This window comes from Rhea pennata, chromosome 11 (genome assembly GCF_028389875.1).
Source record: "Rhea pennata isolate bPtePen1 chromosome 11, bPtePen1.pri, whole genome shotgun sequence".
NCBI lineage: Eukaryota > Metazoa > Chordata > Aves > Rheiformes > Rheidae > Rhea > Rhea pennata.
Genome location: NC_084673.1, coordinates 8,492,308 through 8,513,617, shown reverse-complemented (window position 1 = coordinate 8,513,617; position 21,310 = coordinate 8,492,308). Strand labels below are relative to the sequence as shown.

General features: G+C 36.5%; 1 non-coding gene across 1 annotated transcript; it reads right to left on the bottom strand.

Annotated features, from left to right (window-relative positions):
• Positions 1 to 442: 442 nt before the first annotated feature.
• On the bottom strand, positions 443 to 512 carry TRNAV-UAC (transfer RNA valine (anticodon UAC)). Its single transcript has one exon. It is a non-coding gene; the product is annotated as a tRNA-Val (tRNA).
• Positions 513 to 21,310: the final 20,798 nt, after the last annotated feature.

Sequence of the window (21,310 nt, the reverse complement as noted above, 5' to 3'; positions counted from 1 at the left end):
CATTTTGTCCTGACCAACCAAGTTGACTTTCCAACATTTTTCCTGATAAAGCTTACTAAAATACAAATCCAAAAGCACAATCACACAGAAGACCCGGTCATAAGATCACATTCCATATTAAAAACCTTCCAAGCCATTTTTGGAAATCTGAAGTAAAATGTAGCTTGACTTTTTTAATATTAAATCATATTGCAGCTGACTTCTTTTTTTAGAACAGAATATGTTGAAAAGTCAAAATTCTTTATTAATTCTCCACTCATATGTGTGCATGGCATATTTATTATAACATGCATTATGGAAGAAGCAGTTTACAGCTGGCTTAGACAGCTTTTGTTGAGAATAGAAAACTGTAGCTTCACATTTCTACTTATCACAGAATCAGTAAGGTTGGAAGGGACCTCTGGAGATCATCTAGCCAAACCTCCCAAAGATTTCCTGGTGCTGGTTCCACTGGGGCTTGAACCCAGGACCTTCCACATGTAAAGCAGATGTGATAACCACTACACTATCCCTGTAATCACCTTCTTGTACAAATACTTACAAAAAAAAAATAAATTCTTCTACATACCCCAGGGTTTGCCATCAATGTATTGTGTTTGCACTTCAAAAACATATGGAAGGACAAATCAGACATTCTTGAGAGATGGGGCGAGCATTTTGTCTCGGACATCAAAGAGTGGATGGATGGTCAGAGGATGACTGTTCAGTTCCTCACATACTAGCAGCTGACTATTATCCAGTCAATGCTCATGGTTACACAAACTGCTCCTAGGTCAACAGATGTGGACAAAGCGCCTGCTGCCCATTATTGTTCATTCCTGCTTCCCTGAATTCCTATCAGGTACTAGCTCTGTGCTGTAAGTTTAACCGGTTTTCTAATGAGATAACCCTTACCCTTATCTGTTCACTGATCCAGCATCCACAAGTCAAGAAAAAAAAGAGAAGGATCAAAGAGAGGCACAGAATAAGGCTATTGACGGGTGACCTTGAATTACTGGCTACAGCCCAGGCTCAGTTGCTCATTCTTCTATCTGGAAGAGATGAAATGTTACTTTGTATCTCCTTTCTGATCTGTTTATTTAGACTGAAGACAACAAGGAAAAAAATGCGCTAGTTACCATGTCTTTGGAAAATATTTAGCACACCATTGTGTGCTACATCCTAAACCCTCTGTTCCTTACTTCCAGAAGCTGCACCTTTGGCTCAACATCATTTCAAAAAAAGCACTTTAATACGCATGGTAAATCTATTTGTTGAGGTTACTGTTTAGTAGAGATAGAGCATATGCTAATAATATAACAAAAGATATGTATTTTTTGTTCATATATTCTGGAGTATACCTTTTCCTCTACGAAAAGAATACTCAGATGCATACTACCCTTGCAGCATGATCTTGCCTGCTATGGGCATACTGAGACACTCACAAAGACTATGCCATGACCTGCTGTGATCTTGTTCAGATAACTATACAGAGCAGGGATCAAGACAGACTGTATCACTGCTTCCTCCCACCTTGCACACTGAAGTCTTTGCACAAAAACAGCAGATGCAGTTAAGGCACAGCAACAGCACAAAAGGCTTCTAGAGCTCACCATTTATATGTAGCTCAAAGGTAAATCCCAAAGGGACTCTGAAGAACAATAAACCAGATAATGTAAATTATAATTGTTTTGACAACTTAAGAATAATTATCTGGTTTATTTATGCATTTGTAAAATATATTGTGATTGCCTATTTAAATTCATGGAACAAAGCCAAGATATACATGAGGTCACCTTAAACAAATTCATTCAAATCTACAGTACAGATGGCACTAAATAGCACAGCTCAGAAAACCTAAAGATTACTTTTATTTTTAAACTATTTTAATAATTTTTCAATATTTTATCTTGAAACAAGAACTGTAACACAGATATAGATCACTCCAAATAAGTAGCAAAATGGCATAGCCAAATTCCCCAACACCTATTGGACTAAGTCCTAGTATAGTATTTTTGCAGCATTACTAGTGCGTGTATATATGCGTGTGGTATGTGTACATGCATGCGTGCACACACACACACACACACATATAGCTATAGTTATACTGGTAGAATATCTGAGTCAATAATTGTTATTGCCTTACCTTTAGTATAGTTAAGACTCAGCACTTTAGAAGTAAATGGATTCCAGTAAGTCAGAAAACTACAAAAATCATCTCTGAATTAAGGTCTATAAGGCAAAATATTTTGTGCTGTTGCCTGAAATAATACCTATGACCAGCTAGTTTACACACACACCTTTAAGTCATTATTGATTTAAAAACTGCATTCTTTATCTTTAGTTAGTGTCCATGCTTAAAATTACAGTATCATTATTTCTGGAAGCTATGTGCACTAGAACTGGCAGATGCTCCATGGAAAATTGCCATTAATGATTAACACATAATGAAGAATCAACCTGCTAGGGCACCTGGGATAAATTTAGTTTTTTCAATGCATTATTATTCCACTTGAGTGAGATAATAGATGATAATTTTAGAGAAAGTGACATATGGAGCATCTGCAAGACTTCACAATAATCATTTAAAACCTTTGGTAGGCCATTTTTTTTAAACAGAGGATTGAAAGACTTTTATCTCAAAGGAACTTCAGCCATAAAGTCAGAATTCAGTTTCAGCACACTTGTACACATGCCTGACAGAACTATTAGTTTTCAATAACTACTCCGGTTCTTCAATTTCGGCCCATTCTCACATTGTTAATTTAATCATTGATTGCAGAATCTATACCCAAATTTCCTTCCCAATCTTGTAATGCTAATGAGGGCACAAAGACAGTTCTTGGGAACCCTGAAAACCAGGCAGCCACCAACTGAAGTCAGACAACTGAAAATAAAATATTATGGATGGTGAAAGGGAACTGTCATCTCTGTCTTGGAGAGACCTATTTCATGAGGACCTATATTTGACTCATGTGAGGACTGTTTAAAGTCAGATACAAATTCTTCATACATGCATTAATTACATTTTAATGAAAACCATATATTAACAGCCAACTATTTAGCCCAAGATCCTAAGATAAGTCAGAGGTAGAACCTGAAATGTAAGAACATAAAAAACATCCTCCAGGGCTTCATCTAACCTGGTGCTCCACCTCCAGTAGAGGCAATAGGCAATGCTGCTTATGGAAAATGCGCAAGCTGGGACACTTCCTACAGTCCCTGATGGTCCCCTGGCACCCACAGCTGTGTTAGGGAGGTTAAAGGCTACATTCTCTGCATCCTTGCTGCCAAGGGATGCATTGACAACAGCTGGAAGTTGGGTCTCACCAAATACATTACAGCTCTCATTCCTCACCCTACACCATATAGGGCTTTCCACGGTGGAGGTGGGACTGATCTGCAATATACTTATTAAGAATTTCTCATTGCCAAGCTGTTTCAGCTGAGCCACTCTCTCCTCCAGAGAACAAACCTCTTCTGTTAGTGCACACACAATATGCACACTCTGGGCCGGTGATCATATGCCTTGCAATGAGCTGAGAAGCCCCCACCCCTTGCTGGTCATCCTCAGGCACCTTAAATATAAAACTCTAAGTTTTCAAATTTTATGTTAGTTTAGTTACTCCTTTGAATAATTGGGTAAGATTACATTCCAACTACTGTTCTCTGCTCTTATTAACTTAGATAGCAATAGGTGAGATCTACCCGTAAGTGTATTTAAAAAAATAAAGCAAGTTGACCCAAAGATACCTGTATTTTCACCTATGTTGACTCCTGACACAAACTCCTGTGCAGCTTGTGTTTGCTGTTCTTCGTTCATTACCTACTCTTGACATAGACAAGAATCACATACCCTTCAAGACTATTATCCTACTTTTGAAGTTTGCACAACTGCTTAAGTATTTATTTTTTAAACAAGATTTCTCTTTCAAATGCAAGGACTTCCTCTTGTTGTAATCATATAATGCCTTATCATTGGTAGGTTACATATATTATTGCCCTGAATAATGTGCAGTGATCAGCATATAATTGTGCTCCTCCGAGAACCAGTCAAATGGTCTCCTGCAGGGGAAGCCTCATAATATGCAAGGGCCCTCAGGCCAAACACTCAGTATCCAGCGTGATAGTTTTGCTTTCAGCTCCTGTGTGAAGCACTGCCCTATCTAATTTTTGTTTCTATCAATGACTCCTCCTCCTATCTTGCTTCTTGCCTGATCAATTCTGAATCCCAGTTCTTCCTCTTGCCTCCAGATATGGCAGCCCCAAGCTATCCTTAAATGAACAGATAAAGCTGCTCAATAAATTTATGTAGCAAAAACCCAAACCTATAAAAAAAGCAGTATTTCAACTCCACCTTCATGACTACAACAGTCCTACCACAAAATGAAGCATATTTTAATATAATCCTATGTTTAAATGTTAGAGTTACAACAGACTGAATGTTTCCATCATTCCTTATCCAGCATATTCATAACCAGTTATACAAAGTTCACCAGTTCTGTTAGGCACTATAGTTACTTCTAGAATAGGAAATCTTCCAGTTTTCCATTTTTTTTTCTTTACTTTTTGATAAATTAGTTATAAAAGGTAAAAACAGGAGCACAGTCCAACTGTACTGTGTCATACCAAGGTAGAAAAGAACTTATTTCACAAACAAACTGTTTCTACAGCCTCCTTGGAAAGCCATCCATGTCCACTAGATGGATAGAGGATAAATAAACAATAAGATGCTCTGTAATAAATTATGATTTAACAAAATAATAAAAGGTGTTTAAATGAAAATGTACTTTAAAGAAATTGCATTTATTCACCAGATTACTGTTGTTAAAAACTTAACACAGAGTTCTGAGAACAGCTAGGGTATAAACTTCCCTTTTTCTTGTCTCAACTTATTAGAAAAAATTATAAAACAAAAAGCTTAGCCTCTTCTAAAGAAGAACATGAAACCAAATGAGCTTCTCTCACAAAACAAAGGGAAGTAGCTTTCATATAGTCTTCAAAATTTGCTGGGAGTGAAAGAGGATACTGGATCCCATAAAATTCAGTCTTCTTGTCTATACTCATTGAGACAAAATATCCAACAAGATACTTCTGTGTCTATATTAACATTTCAGTTTGGAGTAGTAGTGAAGTTTTAAAACAACCTGCTTGATTGTTCTGACTTACCATGTATAAGTTCAGATTAGAGAGTCTATGATGCATGCAAACTGCGCCATCCAAAGGGAACTAAATTCCAGTTCAGGGGTCCGTGGAATGTGCTCCATACCCTGTTGGGAGCAAAAGGATCTGGATCAGAAAGTGGTTTGTCACAGCTCTGAGCCACACACGATGTGGCTGTTGTGCCAAGGAAACAGAGTGAAACCCCAAACGGCACTTTTTGTTGCGGTAGAGGCCTCAGCACCAGCTGCTACTATCTAATGATCTGATCCTGTGCCATAGCACAGGTATGAAGGTATGGCAAATTCTGTAAAGATCACTCTAACCTATATTTCTACAGAGAAATATGGTTCAAAATAACAATAACAGCAATTTTAAGGTTAAAGCATTGGAAAAGTATAAACTATTAATTTCTAAGGGCATAGGACTTTACATCCCACCTTATATGAATCTGATCCTCATCCCTCCTCCTGCTTCAGAATGAAGTTCTGACAAAGTTTGGTTTTTATCCTGACGTTAGGAAGTTGTGCCCATGCAATTATCTGTATAATTGTTCCAGGTCAAACTAGTCTGATCTACTGTAATCTATTCAGCGTTTACCTATTTTCAAATTTTTTACTTGTTTCTTTGAGTGGGCCACTGAGCTCTTCCAAATTTGGCTGTAGTACAAAAAAGCTTTCAGACATACTGGGATAAAGACTTAAAAGGAAATTGTAAACCACACCTTTAATTCTTTAATTGCCAACCAATATTTTTAGACTTCAGTGTTTATTTTTAAGAGGGACAGCAGTCTATACAATAAAATGTTGTAAAAAATGAATAGGGCACTGTAAAGCTTTGAAGGAAAAGAAAACCTTTGGTAAAGAAATAAAGCTGAGACAAAGTATGAGCAGGCAATAAGAACGACAGGAATATACTGCATGAGCAAGTGAAAACTGAACAGAGAGGGTTATGTTTCTGGCGCTAGTGTTTTTAGCTCTGTATCCATCATGTGTTTACCTTAAGGTGTGATTTTGCATCTGTTGGGTATTTAGTTACGTTAGCTGAAAACTAGAAGACAGAAAAACAAATAGAAGGTTTTAAAGACCTAATGGACTTACAGCTTTGAAGTGGCAGAAGTAGCGATAATTTTTTTTTCTCTTACTAAAACGTATGTTTAAATATGTATAATGCTTCTTATCAGAAGGAGAATATGGAAGGAAAATAACAGTAAAATTTCCATTTAAAGTCTAAAGGTACTTAATTTAAATCCTTAAATGTATTCGAACATGCATATTTTTAAATGAAGAGAGAAAAGAAATACTCTAATCATCTCCAGTTTTTCTCTGTTCTAGGAGAAAAAGATATGTCATGAATTGTTTGGAGATTTTCATGTGATACCCCAGTCTGAGGCATTTCTCCTTCAATATCAAGGAACCAAAAATGACTGTTAGACACTTGCACGTCAGAATTTGTTTCTGAGTGAATAAATACTAACATTTAAACTAAAAGCAACCTTCCATATCAAAGAAGAAAAACAGAATCCCAGTCTATCAGCTATGCATTTCCATATCAAACTGTGGCCTCCACAATATTTTGTGAATACTATTACATTTAAAAAACTCCAATATCATATTCTGGACAGCAGTTTGATCCTCACTTACACTGTTGTGAATTAGTGCAGTCATTTGGTAGGATGTAAGTCGACACTTTGGAGGGATTATGCCAGAAAATTGGTCATAATGCCACTGAGAATCACCAGCGTGGGCCATTTTTCAAGCAAAGGCAGTTTTTTATATAAATGGAGTTGTTGACTTGTTTTATTTTATCCAAAAGAACACTGAAATAAAGAGAAAATAGATTTTGTGTAAACACAGTGTTACATTTATATTTTACCATCTTGAAACAACCTCGTACTTGAATTTTACCTACATTTGTTTATTTTTTTACGTAAAATTACCTGTATCTGAAAATGTTTTGTTTGGAAATGAAAAATGTGGCTAACAAGAAAAAAAAAAAAAAAAAAAAAAAAAAAGGGATAAACCAGTAAATGAGTAATTCAACTACTCTTCAAAGCAGCTAGACAGCTAGTTTGGCCTACTCATAACAAACTACCATGTATTCAGCAGGGAGGACAGACTCAAGTTGTGATACAAACTGTAGGGAAAAATCTCACTTCGCACCTCAAAAAATTGGTGAAGCTGTCAGACCCATACCTCATGCTGAAAGATCAAATAGATTAATGGCATTAGTAATTCCATCTCCTTTTCAAAGACAGTCATATGTACAGCTAAGCATGTCTCCCCTAAAATGTTTGTTTAATTAATAGGTTTGTATCTCCTTGCTCACTAGCTCTACATAATCCAAGATTCCCAGAGCCTTGAGGTGGAACTGTCCTGTTCCTCACAGGGCTTTCCAGTTTGTATTTAAGAAGCATGCTTCCTATTTACGCTTTGTGTCCTTACCAATATATTCCATACTCCATACAGTTCTTCACGCTGAGTATGGTTGGTTGTTTCAAGGAAAGAACTAGTTTCTCCTCTGAGCACAGCTCCTTTGTCTCAAAACCCAACAGTCAGGACAAATGAAACCTTCCTGTCAACTACACAACTGTATCTTTTAAAAAAGGATATATGGAATTTTAAGCCATCACCTCTACTGCTTTTTACATAGCACCAAAAGTTCTCCAGATACTGTGTATTTGAAAATGAACATGCATTTAGACATTTTTCACATGCAGATATCTTTTATATTTAGGATGGATGCCTGAAAGTTGATTTGTCCTTTAATCTGTCCTACGGTAGCAAAATTCAATAAAGTATCAATCCAGGCACATTTTTCATTCCAGGAAATCTCTGCTGCGGATGCTCTTTCTTTCCTTTCCTGCCTAGTTCGATTGATTGCCCCTTCCACTGTAACTGGAAGCCACATATCTCTTGGTATGATGCTGAAGCTTTGTTTCTCTATTTTCTTAATAGGTTAATGTCCTTTCCCAGAATGATCTTGCAAATTCTACAACATCTAAGAAGTGTAAGAACAAACTCTAAGGATTAGACATTTTGTAGGTTTTCTGTTTGCTTATTAGGCACAAGGAGTCTGATCTAAATGAGTTCTGCGTTTTCTCTTTATTTTCTTCCCTATAATCTCTCTTACTCGTATGTAATTCGCATATGAAAAGAAAAAGCCGAACAAAAGAAAAAAATGTTAAATCATTGTTCTGCTTTAGTTTCTCAATCCCTTGAGTGGTTCCCAACCCACAAGCACTTCTTTATTCCTTTCATTCCAATTACCGTTTAACCGTCAGATGAAATAACTAGCAAAAGAAGTAAGTTATGCAATATATAGCATTCTACTGGAAATACTAAGTAGTTTTTACAATAGGATATTTGACAATGCTGAGAAAAGAGACAGAAGCAATTAACATCAAATTGTTACTTTTCTCCAAAGGAAAATATTTGTTTAATTCAACTATTCAAATGAAAAGAGAAATTTAATTACAACAATGTTTTATAACTGCCTGTCCAGATTAACAAAAAGCATAGACATTTCTCTCTGGAGTCCTATTCAATATGAATGTGAAATGTAGATAAATTGGTAGAAGAACATAGCCCCCTTATTCCTCAAATGTATAAGGAAACTCATTCCATAAAAATACTATCACATATAGCTATTAAGCCCTATAAATGCTATAAATAATGAACACTGCTGTTTTTAATTAAACAAAAACCTATCTGAAGATAAGAAAATAAATTCAATCATTTTTCCCATTTTTTATATTTTGGCTGCATGTTTAGTATAGGCTTGGTCTGCAACAGGCCACATTGCACTTTGCTAGACCCTGCTGCCAGCTGTGACCATGTCAAATGGAATTTTCCACAAGGCAAGGTGGGCAAATCAGCACTATTACCAAAAGTCCCCAATCCTGTGACAGCATTAGTACACTAAAAAGTAAGGTAGCAAGAAGCATAGGCATTTGTCTTAGTCTGCAACCAACATGAATCTGATGACAGCTCCACCAAACTCTGTTTCTATTGCAAATTGCCCTCCCCAATCATACAGGGAGCATTTGTATTAGCCTAACACAGGACAAAACCTGTCACAGTTAGAAAGAACTACGAGCATTACTAAGTGGTACTGTGTTTCCTCACTGTCGAGTAGGCCAAATTACATTCAACATTGAATCTCAAAAGTGCTGAGGGCAATCTGTGGTCTACTGACAATTTAGGTCTTCTGTGATGCCTCAGTTATATTCTGTTATTCATATTAACTAAATAGCTGTTCACAGTCTTTCAAACATGATCTTATGCTTAAAAGAAACCATACTTCTGCTTTAGGCACAGTGCCACTCAAAGGGACAACTCTGCAGGGTGGCATCTTGCCATATGACAAGCAGTGTCATTGACAATGGACACTGTTCAGCAACAAAGCAACTACAGAATCTTTGAAAACATCTTTTAAAATTACGAACACTAAAGGTGTGGCAATAGCTCGTCCTTCACATTTTACTTTTCATTTTGATTGTACTGCCATTTATTTGCTTATTTTAATAGAGAACAGCCAATTAATTCAAAGTGCATGCTCGTTGCACGGATGCAGTTTCTCACACACTGAATAGCAAAATAGTGATGGGGTAGAAAAACTGCAAATGGAGGAAAATCAAATACTATGTACTGAGAGAATAAAGAATGAAAGCTGATTTAAGAAACGGGATTTCTATAGACAATTTAGAACCACCAAATATACAAAGGCTTCTTTTACTGCAAGCACTGGAGTATTCTTCTCAAGGCTTGATAAATCCAACTCTTACTATATTTGAAAATTTGACTGAAGCAGGCAGCTTATTGCCATTAAATAATATAATACAGGAAAAAGCAGTAACACATTAAATGAGCTGGTTCAGTTACAACTGCAGCTGCTTCCAGTAAATTCCATCTTTTGAATAATAAAATTATTGGGCAGTTAAAAGCAATTGCCACTTCTGTTTTCCTACTGATAAACATTATAAAAACCCTCAGAACCACTGATTTTTCCTGTTTATAGCAGAGCTCATCATCATCTAGCAAACTGTTTTGCATAGGTCACACTGGATTTGCAATGTAAGCTTAAAACAGAGCTGCAATAGGATCAGCTGACTTCTATTTACTTCTAATGACCAAACAACTCATACTACTAAAGCATGTTATTATAAATATGCTACCTTATTGAGCAAGTTTGCAACACACTGCATGGCAGATGTTTTTATTGCAATCTGTTGTCAAGTTACGGTGCCAGATTCAGTTCATCTTTGAATACGCTTAACCATAACTACTAAGCTGAATGGTGTATTTCTGGGAAAAAAATTTCACTTCAAATAAGACAGATATTATTTTATATACTTGAGATCTTTCTCAACTTACCTTGCCTGCACATACTGTGCTGTGTAGTCCTGGAACCCCATAAATACAATATTGCCATGGATAATAACAGGGCATAGGCTTACTACTCCCATCATAAGGTCTCTGAACTGAGACTTGTCAGTCTTTGTCTGAACTTGCCCTGGCCGGCCTGGAATTTCCTTTTAGCTTGTTTAGCTGTAGAGGAATTTGCCTTATGACCAGTTGGCTATGTCTAGTTCATTTTATTTTTGCTTCTCTTTGTTGGGTATAATCATGTATTTTATATGGATAGCAGTATCAAGTAGTTATTCTGCACAGAACGAAATATTTGTTATTCTAACATAAGGAAGCATATCAGAGGCAAGATATGACTGCAGAGGCAGTCATGCAAGTGGAGGTGTGGGACACAGTGTAGAGAACTACAGGCATGGGATGGTAAGAGGCACAGGAAACTCGAGCAACTGGCCAGCCGTCAGTTAAAGAAATACATACCCGGGAACTAGGCAGTATTTTTTTTTTTTTGAGGATAACAAAAAGATGAACAAAAATCTAACAAATTCAGCTATAACAGTGTTGCAGATCAACGAACAAAAATAAAGGCATAGAACTGCTCTAGAAAACATATAAAAATAGGGGAAGTTTAGGGGAGCGGCTCAAGGCAGAGAAAGAGAAAGATCAATGTGGTTTGGGGTGAGAAAGTAGAAGAAGGGGCTGATCATTTGTAAACACGTTGCTGGTTGATATGCTTGTCTGGCCATGCCCTGCGCCTTACAACTGCAGTTTGTCCTGTCTTCTCACTAAACTCCATGTCCAGATATTTTTCAGGTAAGGGGACTCTCTACTCTGTGTGTATGTGTGCGTACAGAGCACCTAAGGTCTAAATGCCAGCAACAGGAGTCAGACCATGCATTAGAGGGCCCATGCATCTAAGGTCAGTAACCAGAGCAAGCAAGGGTAACTGTATCAGTGTGTGATCGCTCTGAGTATCAAGCTGGGCTAGCTGGGGAGCAGATCACCAGCCTTTGAAATGGCCACAAGTCTTGGCCAGATACAAGAGCATTTGAACTGGCTACTCAGAAATCAGGGGGAGCAAGACCAATCACTGGAAGAACCATAATGTCTCGGGTCTGACTGAGAGCTGGGTTTGGGGGGGGGAGGGAGTGAGAGGGGGAGGTGAGAGAGAGATGGGTTTTTGGTGTCCGTCTGTCTGTCTTTGGACATTAGGCAACTGGAAACAAGAGAATCCAAGGGTCAGTTAGTAGTCTGAGTGTCTAAGGCCAGTTACTGGTGCATGCATGTGTGTGTGTGTCTCCATGAGTGAGGGGTTTGGTACCAACAACTGGAGTGGGGCTGCAGGCCTTGCACACCTAAATGCAAGTGACTGGGCCAAGTCACACCTAGGTGCCAGTGACCAAAACCAGGGTCAATTACACCACAGACTCAGCGTCTAAGGCCAGCTACTATCCACATTTGTATATGTATGTACATATAACAGATATATCCCAGTAACAGATCTTCATCCTGATCAGACAGAAAGGACAACAGGATAAGGCTGCTGGTCCTGTGCTTACTGGACAGGCTTGCTCAGCCTCGCTGCTGGGAGCTGCAGCTTGTGTTGGTCTGCCAGATTTGGTGACCCCTAACGGTATTCAATAAATACTTTAGTTTCTTCTTTTTAATTTTTTTAAACACTTCTTCTTCTACATGTAAATTACTTGCTGCTACACTTGTTCAAAATGTTTGCTGAAATGGAATAGTGCAAACTACTCATAGGTCAACTAGTAATTCTATGACTTACCTGCAGAGCAAATGCAAGCTAACAGTCATCAGCTATCATCAGCTCAGTCACAAGACCGCTTCATCAGCCATAGGCTTCATGAGAGTGTATGTGATGGATTTTGCTACCTGCACTGGGGTGAAAAGTAACATAAAATTTATTAGATTTCCTTTTCCTCATCCATTCCAGACTGAGATGCATATATTAAAATTCTCAACATTTTCACCTCCTTATTCTAAAGGCCGTATAATTTCTCCCCGTAACCTATTTCTCCTCTATCTTTAGAAATCTGGCACAAAATACAGAGTTGTACTACTGGAGCTAGATAGGGCTCTACCTACAAAGTGAGTTTAGTCTAAGTTTAATGACCAACTGACTAATCAAGATAAATGCAGAGCAAAACTAGTCTGAAAACTTTGAAGTCATAGTTAATTGACTGCAATAAAAATGAACAGCAACCTTTTGGAATACTGCCAGTGGATTAAGATTGGCAGCTGCTTATGAGAGGTGATCCCCAATGAAAATTTCAAAGACCTTTACCCTTTGCTCCAGCTAGTGTGCTGTGTCAAACTTCTAAGTTCAGTACATGCAAGTATAAATGAATCAAAAAGTCAGATCTTAAAACAAAGTAAGATATGAAATTTTCTCTAATAGGCTTAATAGTTAAAAATATACTCTAATAAATCAGATATATAAGAAAAGCTGCCTCTTAGCAGCTTAACATTCTTAGCAATGTTAAGAGGCAGATCCTTGTTCCATACTCCAACACATTCTAGCAAGAACTGATGCCCTGAGTGTAGAGAATGTCATCCATCACACAAGCTGAAGCTGTTTCTCCTCTGTATCACAGGGAAAAGAGTCTGAAAACCTGTGCTCTGAGTGATCTCTAAGGTCACTTCTATTTCATGTTTCTAACATCTGTAGGCAGCAAACAGTATGCTTCAAGGTCAAAGCAGGAATAAGTTTTTTTTTTTTTAATATAAAAGATAGTGGGACTAATATGGGCATCTGACTGCTATTAGAAAGTAAGCAGAACAACGTTGCTGGAGTGTGAAGTGGGTGCTTTAAAGAAGACCACAGACCACAGCAGTGGCTGAGTACTTAGTATTGCAAAGAAATGTGCACATCATATTGTTCATTTCAAAGCAGCATCTCTTATTTCCATTTAGAGCTAATTTGCTAAAACAGACCATGAAGTGTTGTAAAAGTGAAACCACTGAATATTACAGTCATTTTACACAGCAACACTTAATTTTACTACATTGAGCTGAACAATGGAAGGAAACACAATCAAATACTTACTGTATTTAAAGCACTTCAAAAAGATCAGTAATCCTTCTGTGAGTAAGAAGCTACTATTGATTTCAACAGTGTTACAGAAATTCCATTTTTAGCAATAAAATGCACTGCATTTTTGTAAGAACGGGTAATGCATTATACTGATGCAACCCAATACTTAACACTGTTCGAAGGTACGCAGTGAGTAGAGACTAGTGGCTTCTTTATGAAAGGGAAGTCTTTCCAGCATTGATCTTTCTAACTGAATGGACCTTAAAACAGATTTCTTTTTTCAGCATTCCCCCAGACAAAGAAACTGGAGAGCAATACTGCATTTCTAAAAGATGCAAGGTAAAATCCACTTGAAGCTCATCTGCAATTCAGTATATGGGCCAACGGTATCTCAGTGTTTTCAAAGACAAAGGGAAATCCCTTTCATAAATTCATTTACAATACTGGCTATTTCCTAATGAAATTCACTGGAATCCAAGAGATCTCAAAAAAGAAAAAAGCCTTGCTGAACTCCTAACTGAGCCATGCAAGACTTTCCATATGAGTAAAATTCTTTTCTTCCACGTTATATTCAATTTAAACAGGTGATCTTAAGCAAGACAGTCTTTTAAGCCATTTTAAACCTTCTCCATTTGATAGGAACTTAAGGCAAGGACAAATAGTTATTTATGATTTGAAAGAAAGAAAAAAAGGACATTTTTTAAAAAAAAAAAACTAAATGGAGGCCAAAAAAGAAAAATCTAGGCCAAGAAAGAGAATCTGACTCAACTACAGGACTGTGTACAGCCTTTCTCTAGTGTCCACTGACAGCTGTCTGATTACAGTTCTTTTCTTCAGTGAGAATGCAGTTACACTCCCAAATGTTTGTATGAATTTAATCAAACTACTTTGTCTTCATTAAAAGAAAAAAAAAGGGTGCAAACTTAGGCTCTAGATTTTTTATTTTATTTATATATTTTATTTATTTTATTTTTAACTTGCACTACATGGAGGAAAAAAGCCAGACACTGAAACAGCTAATACTCAATTCACTCTGTAGACCACAATGTCAGAAATAAGACTGCAGAGAAAATCTAAGATTTCAAAGATTATCTTGGAAATTTTGAAAAATCACTACCAGAAGAGAAACTAGTATCAACGTTTCAGGGAATATTTTCTCTGGGGTAAAGACAATTAAGAAGAACAGCTTAAAATATGTTATTTAAAACCTGCTATATTAAACTTAGACATGTGAGTAAATTTGAAGTTTGGCCACTTCCAAACTGCAGGCAAAATCTTATCTTCCCCAAAAGCTCTGTTCTGATAGACAACTGTAGGGAGAAGGTAGGTACAAAGGTCCCAAAATTCCTACTGGAGGACAAAACACAAGGAATGATGATAGGATTACATTTACTTTAGAAAGTCACAGTACATACACACTCTACTGGCTTTTTTAAGGTTTATCTGTTTTACCTTTTCTCATAGCTAATAGGAGCTGCAATTTATTTGTCTTTATAGGCAGAGAAAATGAGCTATTGAACCTTAAGTTATGCTTAGTGACATGTATTATTTTCCATCCACGTCCAAAATCCCCTACCTTTGGCATAACGCTCTTCTACATTTACCTACTCTTCTCCTTTCACTCTTCGTAAGAATTTTTAACATCAATGATAACATGTTGGCCTGTTGTCTATCTGACCAAGTCAAACACTCTCTTATAAAAGAATAACCATGCCAGGGAGGCAAGCTTCGCACCTCTCTCATTAGCACAGTAACTTGGCAGCCGTTCTCCTTGAACTACAGAACACTTGCACAGATGCTGAATGTTTTTCCCAACCTCTCCATGCTCTTCTGAATCTGTCATCTTGGGTATCAGCCGCCACAAGTTACTATCTTTCTATTTGTTGTCTAACAGATCTATATTACGGAGTTCGTAATTGTCCTGATACCCGGTACATTTTGACGGAGTGCCTGTAAATAACCTTGTCAATAGCAAACACAGCAGCAAATACTTATGCAGTTGGTTTAATGTGAAAAATGAAAAATCAATGTAATATGCCCTTATTGTAGGCACCTGCAGATAACAGCCAATAGAATTGATTAACTCCTACACAATAGATAATAAAGCCACTTACAAAATGCATGGAAAATCCCAGTACAGCTCCACATTTAAATGCAGCAGTGAAGACAATGCAAGAAGAAATTAAAATAAAAGCTTAAAAATGACCAGTGGAATCAAAAATGTATCCCTGATGCAATGGTATTATATATTCAATAGTATTATATATTCACATTATCTTCCTATCAAGAAGATCTAATATGTTAATGCAGTTCTGATCTATTTGTTATGAACTCCAAAAGTTTCTGCATCTAGATATAGGTTTATTATCACTCCCATTAAGATTAGACGTGTAAAGATGTAAGCAGTGTACATGTTTTATTTGCCCTAATGCCAAAAAAAAAACTTCATACATGCCAGTACAACTTCTGCAGAATTTTCAATTAAATAGCAATCTCCATATTCATCTAATTCAACTAAAATAGAATTATTTTCTATTATTCTACTTCTGGATAATAGTAATTTTCATAATTATCTATGAAAAATTTTTATAACCATCAAGTAATGTACCCCAAATAATATCTGAAACAAAACAAGAATACAGTAAAATTAGTGTGAAATGATCTTTAATGCAACATCTTCTGTACTCTCTCTTCTTCTGGGGTTCAATTCATTTTGGTCAAAGTTTCCATATTAACTACACATACATAATGTATAATTATAATTTCTAATTTAAAAGGAATGAATGAAGAGGAAAAAACAAATAAGGAATGAAGAAAAAAAATGAGAATAAAACAAGGAAAAACCTGTATTTTAATTGGGTCTTGCAGAAGAAATGATATTCTGAAAATATTTCTAAAAACTAATATTCAGTTACCTTTCTCTTCTCAGTGACCATATGATTTTCTACTCCTATAAGCTCACTCCTTAAAAGCATAAAACAAACTGAATTTCATAACAATAATATACTTTGCATAGGAAATGAAGCTGGAAACAACAGATGCTTCTCAATAAGCAAGGAAATATTACAAAAAACCACATACATATACATACACGTCATGTTTGTAACCACAGTTATAGACACTTCTCTCAAGTTGTAAAAAATAAAAATATCTTTTAGAACAAATATTTCTTACTTTGCAACTAACAAATAAAGTTTGGTCCGGACAAACCTTTAGAGAGTGAAAGTCGAAGAAATATTTTGGGTTTTTTTTTTTTTTTTCATAGCAACTGTGTAAATCAGTGGTGCTCTTTAATCCTGAGCAAATATGATATACCCTAAACTCATTCATGCAGCAGTTCACTGAACAAAATGTTCTGCAGGCTTCTGAACGAGAAAAGGGTGTACCTGCCTTCTTTGTACTGTTTTATACCTGCGTACTCTTGGTCATTCCCTCCAAGATGCATCCCTTCCGCTGCGGACGTGAGGCATTCAGCAGCACCCAACCCTTTGGTCGAGCTCCATACAAAGGGCAAGCATGAGACTAACTCTGATGCTCAATGCACGTAGTGGAGTCCTGATACTGAAGTCATGGCAAAGACAAAGACTGATGGCTCCAATTCACAACCATTTAGTATCTCCTTTATTTCTACTTGATATCTTCTATCATATATCTATTATGCATTTTTTTTTATTGCGCAAGTATTTTAGCTGCATGTTAAAGAAGGACTGGAAGCCAATCAATTTTGTATGTCCTTATTTTGAACCATTTATATTTGATTTCTGTATTCTAAATGTTTCCTGCTTTGACCACCTTTATTTTATAAGACCTTTTAAAGGGATACAGGTCAAACCAAAAGGCGGAAGACCGGTAGTCCTGTGTGGACTGGACATTGGTAACTAGGCCATAAACTTCCTGTCTGGCCAGCTTCTTGTTCAGCTTTTGTCTCGAGCAACCCATTAACTAACTGCACTGCAGAGACAGGTGTCTAGTCTTCAGGCTTCCTGAACATTACTTTTGTAACTAGAAACCATTCCCAATAGAAATGTTTTACGATCAAGTGCTAGCCCTACCACATGTCAGGGGAACATAGCACACGGACAACAAGGGCATCAGAAAACTCAACCTTATATGGAGAAGCTGAAACAGTACCTTCTTGCTGAGGTCTAGCACAGCCTCTTACTAGCTGATGTTGCCACTGCTCAAGACATGGTACACTAATCTTAGTGTAACAGTAAAAAGCTGAGCAATTCCAGAAAACCTTTTTAAAACTTAGGCTAATATGAATTGGTGTTCTTCAACAAAAATACCAAGAGTGCCTGCATTTTGCTTGTGTGCAGAAATTCCTTAAGGAAACAGAAAAAATGTAGTTCTATAGGGTACATACCTTTCTTACAAAAAGATACTATGAGGGACAATTCTCACATAGTCTTGAGAGCAACCTGCCTAATGAACAGAGAGAGCTCTTCATGCTAATGAAAAAATCCTGCCTACTCTTCTTTAGACACCACTTTTCACTATGTGACTATCACCTTTTCAGTTGCAACAATTCCCTCATCTGAAAGAGCAGCTGAGCTTGTCAGCAGTCTAGTTGCAATGTCAGAGATTAGCTGAACTGCTCCCATTAGAGTTAATGGAGTTACCTACTAAATCCCTACACGTTGAGTTGTCAAGTTTTTCTTAAGCAATAATACCCTAGCAAGCTTCCATTTACCCAAAGGTTTAAAATGAATGGCCTTTTTTTCCCCCTCCTCTACGTTAGAGAAACTGAAGTCTTGCCTTTGATATTTTAAAAATCTCCCTATCTCCTATATATTTCCAATAAATAGAATTTTCAAGGGCTTAGCAGATATTGCAATGACATCCAAATAGCATAAAAACAGATTATCTTTCAGTGATATGATGGAGAAATTTCCTAGTAGAATAATATGCAGAACTGTGAGAAAAGGTTCTCTAAATTCTCTATCCCACATATATGTACGTATCAACTACTACTGACATTTCAGGTATTATGTATAAAAAAAGAAAGCAACAGATTTGAGATGGATTAGCATGTTGTCTTCCTGATACGGAAGGATAAGGCATCTCACATTCTTGTTGTTTATCAGTAGAAATTATGCAATTATATATCCTTTTAACTTTAAATTTTTAATACCCATATATAATATTTGACTATAACATCTTTCTACGCATATCATAATTACATATTAACGTTGAATGTATTCTTGCTCATGCAAATATTTAACTGAAGCTCTGTGGGACAAACTCTTTATGGTAATTATTGTCTTAAAGAGCTCTGAGAATAGTCTCATTATGATAGCAAGGATAACAGACTGTGTTCAGAACATCCGTATTTTTTTTTTCTGGGTTTCAATAAAGGCGTTATCCATCCAGAAAATAGAGAAGAGAATGCAAAATTGTGTCTATGGCAACCATATTATCCCTCCTCACTTTGTATTTCTACGGCTTTTCAATGGATTCTAGAATTCACCCTCATTTTTATTCTGCACAGATCAATTAAAACTATCTCTGAACTACACTATTATTTCAGAATTGCTACCCACTACAAAACTGATCTGTAAATTCTAACCTAAAAAGCAAACTACTCTACAAGTTTAACAGGCAGTCTTTTCAGGGAAAGAAAAACAATTTCTACTGAACTAATTAATTCCTGGAAAGTTTGTGGTACTGTTGCTGTCTGGTACCTAACTCCCTTCTTATAGACAATTCTTGCAACAGAGAGATCCAGAGAGGGTGATGAAAAGAAGAAAAGAACAAAGAACGAAGCTACTGTTCAGTTTTGAAGTTGTTCATTAATCTGCAACAACTCAAAGGTTGGGGGAAAAAAACCAACCAAATCTGTCATAGTGCAAGGCTTTGAGGATGAGTCCATAAAGTTAAGAAATCTCTAACAAAATATACATGCAAATATTAGGTGTTAAAGGGCTGAAACACTCTTTCTTCACCTGACAGTGTTTAAATTTGCAAGATAATTTAATAAAAGTGATTGATCTTAAAAGTTATTTAAATTTCAAAGGAATCTAACAACTAATTATGTAAGAGATTTTGCTTTTCCTACTGTTTGATATTGCCTTGACTCCTTCTAATGCTACTGTTGAACTTCAGGTCTTCTAAGTCATTTTTGTAAACACTCCTCCTCCACCAAACCACCCTTTGTCAAGCCCTTCTTTTCTGACCATTTCCATTTTTCCTCATATATATTTCTGTTGAATCTGTCTTAGATTAGAATATATCTGTAGCATATAAATTCAGTATTTGCCTAAACACCAATCATGATATGAGTGGCTACCATGCCTCTAGGTTCCCAATCCATGTTTTATTTCCCTCATGTTCAGGTTAGCTTTACAGAATACACAATAGGAAATCACACCCAAAATACAGCCAGCCTGATACGCACTGACAAGGCAGAGATGATGCAAACTCAAAGCATTTTTGAAACAGTGGACTATGTTCACAGATCCACTACACAGTGTCAATACCACAAATTCCAGTGTCTGCTGGATATGACACATAAATTTAAATATGTTCACAACATACACATATATAGTCCTGCCTAAGGGATCTTAAATGGGACTGCAGTGTTCCTTCCAAACGATAATGCTAGTTTTGAACGGACTTGTAAATTTTCCTTTAAATACTCTTAGAAGCGTACTATTTTTTAAATAAGATCAAAATTACTGTAGCAATAATGCGGATGACATATGCCTTTGAGAGAGTTTCATTATACAGTGGTTTCATATTTATTAGGAACGATGCCATGTATTCCATGCATAGACTTTAGCCTAAATTTTTTAATAGACAGCTAAATGTTAGTTCTGTAGGAATTATATTTTTGATAACAAAAATTCTTGTTGTATTTGTTTCCTTCAACTAACATAAATTTAATTCCTAATTTGACTCAAGCATGACCTTTTATTTATTTATTTCAGAGCCATCAAAGTGTTATTGGCGCCTGTTAAAATAAAGCTGATGTGATCTGGATCCAAGGATGAAAAGGTGTCGTCTTAAAAATCCAAATTTACTACCACCGATTTTGACAGTAACATACAACAGATATAAGGTAAGTTTAAGTATCAAAAGTCCGAGTTCTTGTGCAGATTATGTTTCATATGTAATTGTGACAGGACACTTCTAGCAATTTAAGATTTTGCAAATTAGGAAAAATTTTGGACAATTTAATTAAAATTGTGAAAAATTTGTGCACTCAAGTAAGAATTTGATTCAATAAATAAAATATATTTTAAAGTAGTGTTTTGCAGGTTACTGCAAGAAGGAAAGAATGCCTGTTTCCATGCAGTAATTCAGTGGCATAAGGCTGCCAACCTGCCATGGAGGCACACTTTTTATCTTGTCATAAATGTTTACAATCTATTTGCTGTGAGCTACTGATTTCTCAGAAACTCATTTTCTCCCAGGAATTTTCTAGAGACATTTACCAGCCTTTTTTCCATGAGGTGAGCTTTGCATGCTGCCTGTTAAGCGCAGCTAAACCCTGTCTGATCTGGATTATTAGAGTCCTTTTAGAAATATCAGAACCTTTATGGTTCATTCAGCTAATGATTGCTTAAAGGAGGAGACAGGGCAGGAATCATGATGATTTTACTAGCTTTCCAGGGTCCTATTTTATATCTTTTCTGCCTCTTCAAACATGAGGCAACCCTTTTTCACTTCAGTGTTTTAAGCAAAGCCTCTGTTCTCCTGGCCCTTCAACTACATAGAAAATTAAATCTTTATTATTAGGTCTCCTCAG